This window comes from Fonsecaea monophora, assembly GCF_001642475.1.
Source record: "Fonsecaea monophora strain CBS 269.37 chromosome Unknown Scaff89, whole genome shotgun sequence".
NCBI classification, from domain to species: Eukaryota; Fungi; Ascomycota; class Eurotiomycetes; order Chaetothyriales; family Herpotrichiellaceae; genus Fonsecaea; species Fonsecaea monophora.
In genome coordinates, this window is record NW_019174020.1 from 127035 (window position 1) to 133034 (window position 6000).

The window sequence follows — 6000 nt, forward strand, 5'->3', positions numbered from 1 at the left end:
TTGAAAGAGACAGAGACTCGGAATGATGATTGACCACCGTCACAGAGGGATTCTTCTACGTATATAGCTGTCGTTATCACCCCTTCAATACTAGAATCAAGTATTGACCGTCTCTACTGTGGGATTCTCTACTCCCACTATCTTTTTGACCTCAGAAAGAATCAACATGTGTTAACGCCATAATATACCCTTCCTCCTTGAACCGTTAACCTTTAACGTGATCTGGACTCTATCCCTTCAAGCCTTGGACTCTTGACCTCTTCAACACTCGATATCACCAAGAGTCTCTCCCTCTGCCTCTGCTTGGCCGAGAATGAACCCGAACGACCCGATTCCTTACTCCTTGATCGTATCCTGGACTCCTGTGAACCCTTGAACACTCAATATGGCCAGGATTCCCTTTCCCTCAATCCATTGACCCTCCAAATGCTTTAACACTCTATTGATATCACTGGTATTCCTCCCCAGCTCATAAAGTCACGAAATCACGGCAAAAATTGACCACCGTGGGACTCTTCTGCCTCTACTATGCAATTACCGCCCCTCGACACCAAAATCAATACAAACATCACCACGGCTCTCTCGCCCTCTCCAATCAGAGGTTTCACCATCATCTCACTTGATCCTCTGCCTCCGTACTGTCCTCCGTGTCTCTGCACCCTCCAGTCTCACAAAGTCACAATGAATGAAGACTTGACCACCCCATGGTGGACTCTCTACCTCTACCTCGCCCTCGGCCTCTCCAACACAGAATCAACATGAACAATACCCCAATTCGCTCCCTGAGGGCCCTTGGACACTTCAAATCCTCAACAGGGCCATCCTTGGGACGCTCTATCACTCCTTGGGTCCCTTTGATAGAGACAGAGCCAGCCTCCCAACGTCACCCGGAATCTCTTCCCCAGGCCCCTTTGACTCTTCAAATGGTCAATACAGCTATGGCTACGCATCCCCAACCATCTCTTGGACATGTCTGTCCCTATTTCTGTCCCTTTGGCCTCGCCCAAACTCGATATCCCCCTGAATCTCTTCCAAAGGGGCCTCCGAACACCTTCAGATCATCAACAAGGCCTATATAGCCACGATTCTCTCGCACCTGGCACTTCCAACACCACCAGGACCCTCTATATCCGGTTACCTTCACCATTCGACACAAAGTCACAAAGGCAACGCTCAATATCACCAAGACTGCCTGTCCGTCCGTCTCATTGACCCAGAGTCAAGACTTGGCTCAATACCTCGCGGATTCTCGGCCTTTGAGAGCCGCTTGCCTCTCTCGGTATCGATCAGGACAAGGACTCAACCTACAGACTGTACCGACGCGCTCAGAACGCCGTCGTGGCTCGTTTGGCGTCGAAGTCTTTGGCTCTTGGCCGTTTGGCACTACCAAGACTGATGCCAAGACGAAAAAGTGCAAACAGTGCAAACATTCGACACTTCGAAAATGACCAAGTCCACGGCCGAGACACCACCGACGCCAAGATCAACGCCACGAAAATGACTGAGCCACGGCCAAACACCAGCCATGCCAAGATCAACGCCACGAAAATGACTGAGCCACGGCCAAGGCACCAGCCATGCCAAGTTTTGGAAAAGTGCAAACACAGCAAACATTCAACACTGCGAAAATGACCAAAGTCCCAGCCAAGGCACCACCAGCGCCGAGACTTGAAAAAGTGCAAACACAGCAAACATCCAGACCACGAAAATCACTAAGTCCCACAAAACCACCACCACCCACACCACCAACGCCGCCAAACACCGCCAACACACCGCAGACATGGCCTCTGGCCCCAAAACAGCGTCCATACCACGTCACCGACACCGCACGGGGCAAAATGGACAAGGAAAATACATGCATCACCGCACGGAAAATCGGATCAGTGCAATGCAAAGACCACATTGCCTCCGCCGCAAAACAAAAAACTTCGCGGCAAACCAAGTCGCCTTGGGCGACGGCGAGGTCAGACCACACGCAAAACGGCTCGGACAAGGGCAGAAACGCAAATGACAGCAATGGAAAGGCAAGGGAGAGAGAGACAGTGACAAGACAAGATCAAATATATATATTTTCACCCCCAATAATTCCCGTCCTTGGTCCCTGTTACCCGGCAGTAACGAGGCCCAAGGAGGGAAGAACGGGGGGGGGAGAGGGTGGGTGGGCTATAAGGTCGCTGTTAATCTCGCTCTGAGTCAATTCCGAACTGTGTCTGGTGTCAAACCGTGATGTTTCCTGTCCGTCCCGATATCTCAGACCCCCCCGAGACCCCGACCCTGGGTCTTGTGTTTATCATGATAATGATCTTGGTCTGTTTCCCTGGATTTCCCCAAGGCGGAGGCGACGAGGAGGACCCTAGGTCTTGTGTTAATCATAATAATGATCTTGATCCTGGATTCTCCTCTCCCCAAAGGCGACGACGACACACAGGGACAATCGTAGAAATTGAGCCTCAACAGGCTCATATTCCTACTGCTTGCTCCCTGGATCCCCCCCAACGGCAAAGGCAACGACACACAGGCACAGTCGTAGAAATTGAGCCTCGTCCAGCTCAATTCTCTCCCTCTGTCCTTGTGTATAGTTCTTCGTCATGTCCTTGTTGTTTTCGACATTGACACATCGACAGCAATAATTGGGCTTCGTGTCCAGCTCTGTCCATGTCCATGTCCGTGTCCGAGTCCTTGTCGACGACGATATATTCTTCCTCTCATCATCTGCTTCAGCAACCAGGACCGTCGCTCTCTTCATCATTTCCATCGAGCGGGTTTGACTGTTCTCGACGGTGTGCCCCTTCCACCTCGTCCCTTGTCCATGTCCACGATATATTCTTCCTCATCGTCTCCGACAATCGGAACTCTCATCATCTGTTCCCTCGTCCGACCGACCCGACCCGACCGTCGTCGGTATAATATTCCTCATCCGCCCGGACCGACCCTCGTCGGTATAATATTCCTCATTGTCTTGAGCAATCGGAACTCTCATCATCTGCCTCAGCATCCGTCCGACCCGACCATCGTCGGTATAATATTCCTCATTGCCTCCAGCAATCGGAACTCTCCTCATCTGCTTCCTCATCCGTCTAAGCCGACCCTAGTCGGTATAATATTCCTCATCTCTCTCCGACCCGACCCTCGTCGGTATAATATTCCTCATCGTCGCACCCGACGATGAGAACTCTCACACGGAAAAGGTATTGCCACGCCCCTCGTAAGGGGGCCCTAGCAGAACTCGACGCCGCAGTCACAGTCCTGGTGGCAAGTCTTTCTCCACTCTCTATATCCTTGGTGTCTCTTTTCTTTCATGACACCTCCGACAAGTCCATCTGGGTCGTTTCTTCTTTTTTTCGGAAACGCCATGCCACATCTATATGTTTTTTTTTTTCCCGGACCAAGTGAGACAGCATTGCTGAATCCTGTTCCGGGGACTTTTCTTCGTCTTCTTCCGTTTCTCTTTTGTTTCCTCTGTGTTGTCTTCGCGACAGGCAAACAGGGCAATAAGGCAATCCTGGAACTGGACCAACTCAACCGTGAAGTGTCTTGGCGGTTCAGCACTGAGACGGCGAGACCGATAGCGAGACCGAACAGGACCAGCGGGGGACAGTGCTCTCCCTCTGGTGTCGTGGAAGGTATACTTGTGATCCTTCCACTGTATTGCCGGGGACAGTGCTCTCCCTCTGGTGTCGTGGAAGGTATACTTGTGATCCTTTCACTGTATTGCGGCGGAAGGTATACTTGTGTTCCTTTCACTGTCTTGTCGACGGCGAGTTCGTCCTCGATAGATTGCCCGTGGTCTTTGGTGTCTCCAGTGTTGTCGACCGCAATGAGCTCTTCTTGGGGAGAGGCTGCTCTTGTTGTTTCGACACCGCCGCTAGGACACAGGGTATGGGCCCCCGTTATCTTTCCCGCTTGTGGCGGGTAGCATCTGCATATTCGGCGGAGCCATCCTCACCACAGCACAGGCAACCAGGACAAAAGATATTCTGTTGAATCTTCTTTTTGTTTGCCACGGGAACGTTGTATAAGTTCTCCGAGCAAAAACCACTTGTTGGGGCCGTGTCGAGCCCACTGTCGAGTCCTCGTCGGTGCTTGAGTCCTTGGTCTCAGGGTCCCTTTCCAAGGTCGAGATAGATTGTCCACACGTGTCGACGACGAGTTCTTCTTTGAGGGGCGTTGTGGTGGTCTGCCCGAATGTATCATCCACTTCTTCCTCTTCTCCGGGGCCAAGGGTGCATGCGACCATCGCACCTCGACCGATATCTCCCCAGCATGCTTCTATCACGCTCGTTTTCTTTTACCAATTCCAGCTGTGTCGAGTCCGACCAAAAAAAAAACCTCTCTTTTTCCCACGAGATACAGCGTGTCATCGACGACAAGGACAGACCCCCCAGGACAGCCTTCAAAAAGAAAACCGCTCTTTTTCCGACGAGATTCAGCGTGTCACCGACGAGAAGGATCTGGACTCTTTGTGAAGACTGTCCTAAAGAGTCTGTCCTTCTCGTCGGTGACACGCTGTATCTCGTGGGAAAAAGAGAGGTTTTCTTCTTGAAAACTGTCCTAAAGAGCCAGCCCCCGCCGCCGGCGACATGCTGTATCTCGTGGGAAAAAGAGAGGTTTTGTTTTTGAAATATTTTTTTTTTTTTTTTTTTTTTGGTCCTTCTCGGCACCATCAGGAAGGCTTCAAGGGATTCCGGCAGGCACCTTCAGGAAGGCTTCAGGGGATTCCCCCGGGGACCTTCAGGAAGGCTTCAGGGGACTCCCGCAGGGACCTTGAGCCTGGTAGTAGTTCGAACCTTTGTAAGTCGACCAGATGTTGTTCGACACAGCCGGAGTGCCTTGTCTTGGGCATACTTGTCTTTTTGTATAGGGGCGTTCGTCGTTCCAACGTCAATAGGCTCTCTTAGGAGTCCACGCTCTTTTCTTTTCTCTTGGATCCGTCGATCTCGGCAACCCACACGGGCACGGTGTCCGACAGCTGCGTTGCACAAGCCCTTGGGTTGCACAAACCTCGGGCGTCTTGTCGGATTGTTGCGCAGCCCCAATGGGTTGCACAAACCTCGGGTGTCTTGTCGGATTGTTGCGCAGCCCCAATGGGTTGCACAAACCTCGGGCCCGTGGCCCCGGATTGTGCTTCTTGTCGTGCTGGGTTGCACAAACCTCGGTCCTGTAGTTCGATAGCTTTGTGTCCCGCAATGGGTTGCACAAACTTCGGGCCAGCTTAGGTCGTCCTTGTGCATTGTCTGTGCGGATCCCTGTGTCGACGATGTTGTCAAGGCTTTTCGTAAAGTCTCTTTCTCCTTCGTCACGATGGTCACCACCTCTTGACTCTTCTGGTCGGTCTGTCATCCCTGTGTCTTGTCGGCGCGATTCGATTGCCATCAGATACATGCAATGCGAATCTCTCTCTGTCGGATGGATGTTGTCCGATAAGTCTTTCTGTCGAGTAGGCAAAGGCTTTTGTTGTCCGATGTGTCTGTGTCGGATGTCTTTTTTTTTTCTTTTGTGTTTTCTTTTGGAATACCGCCACCCCATCCATCTCGTTATCGCCCTCGATCAAGAGGTCGATATCTCCGTTGATTACCACGGATGCGAGCATGTGTTGGATACTCCATCCGCAGCTTCTCTATCATCTTCCCTTCCTCAGTCTCTCGGGCCCCCTGGCAAGATTATGCGTGAGCCTGGAGCCCTTGCTCCAAGGCTTCCGCACCCAACCGGGGTCCCTCTCCGAGGTCGAAACGTGTAAACTTGGCTTCGTCCAGCCTGCGTTGTCCGCGCCAGCCTCGTCCGCCCGGGCTGGCCAGCCTCTTCACAAGACCGGCCCCCCTTCGCATAGCCCCCTCATCCCCTCACCTGGCCTCCACGTACCTAAACCGACTCCTTTCAAGCACACCAGGTCCCGTCCCATTCACCCCCCATACCCCTCCGCCCACCCCCCCCGACCACATCCCCGTCACCGACCACTCCCTCTAACCACCACACACCCCTATCCCCCCCCTCCTCCCTCCC